Source organism: Habropoda laboriosa, unplaced genomic scaffold (genome assembly GCF_001263275.1).
Source record: "Habropoda laboriosa isolate 0110345459 unplaced genomic scaffold, ASM126327v1 scaffold34, whole genome shotgun sequence".
Classification (NCBI taxonomy): Eukaryota; Metazoa; Arthropoda; class Insecta; order Hymenoptera; family Apidae; genus Habropoda; species Habropoda laboriosa.
In genome coordinates, this window is record NW_017100142.1 from 668859 (window position 1) to 670229 (window position 1371).

Sequence of the window (1371 nt, forward strand, 5' to 3'; positions counted from 1 at the left end):
AGCGTATGGTTAAACGGGTGGATATGCGGAGGACAGCGTGCCTCTTTGCGCAACCCCGAAAGCAATATATCGATGTTTAGCAACCAATAAACGGATCCCTCAAAGAGGGCTTTTACCGTAAAACGCCGGTGCTTCGACGTCTCGTTCCTTCCATAGATGTGCACCGACACATCCTCCGTTTCCAACTGTACCGGTGTACGTTAACGGTGGCAACCGAAGCACGCCGCTTTTATGGCTCAAAGTAAACGCATTTATAGAGCCATTTTGCCACCATCGCGTCGCGTCGGCGTAACCTCGCCAGCGACCATTTAACGCTGCTTTTATGATAATCTTATCAATAGCCCGACCACCCTCTTTCCTTCTCGCGATCACCTGTCTCTATTTACCTATTATTTACGACATACGTCTATCATTCACTTGTCCAGCGAACCTCTCTCACCGTTTTCACTAAAAACACCACGCTTTTTCGCCCGCCACGGATGATATTATAACCGTATCGATAAACTCCATTCGAAAACAATTTCTGCGTCGTTTGATAAGCGGTTAAGCAGCGCTATCTTTGCGCAAAACATGTTTTTTCCTAGCGTAGGTATTCCCTTGAAAGTAGTGGAAACAACTTGAGCGGTGGTGATTAGCCTCTTTTTATCTTTCCGCGGTATAAGAGGGCTACGAGCATAAGAAATTCCGTTGTATAGCCTGTGTAGGACATCTCGGTGTCAGGAGGTCCGTGTTTTTTTTACGCCTGTATAATAAAATTTCGTATACCGGCTGGAGCAGGCGAGGGAGAAAGAATCAAGTAGCTCTGGCTGACACGGGGGCCAGGGATCCTTAAAGGCGCTCTTATATCGTTCCCGGTGTCACTCGCAGCTTCTTCATAATTCTTTCTACAGTCTACATCCGTAGGTATTATAAATACGCGAACGGATCATTGGCAACACGGTAGCTCGTATGTACGTGCGCGAAACGCGTAGGAGCGCTCGCAAACACACATACACGTGCATAGAGGATCCAGGAGGGAGACCATTGTACGAATCAGCTTCCTGGAGGGACAGAACGACAAGAAAGAAGAAAGGCGGTGGTCCGGAAGGGGTGGTAGAAGAGGTTGAGAGTAAGTAGAGGGATGACGAGGATGGTAACGGGAGAAAGAAGCCGGAACGAAGGAAAATGGGGGGGTTTGTTGGTGAAACTCTGCTAGAAGCTTGCTGACCAGTGGGCAGTGGTCTTGACGTATGTGCGTACTAGCGGTGGAAAAGGCAGCTTGCACGGTGCAGCGTTCGTAGGTTCGCCCACACCCAGGATTTCGGGGGAGAATCCTTGAAAACCGGAGACCAGAACGCGATTGGTCGGAGAGAAAGCTCCGTCTGAGCTCGG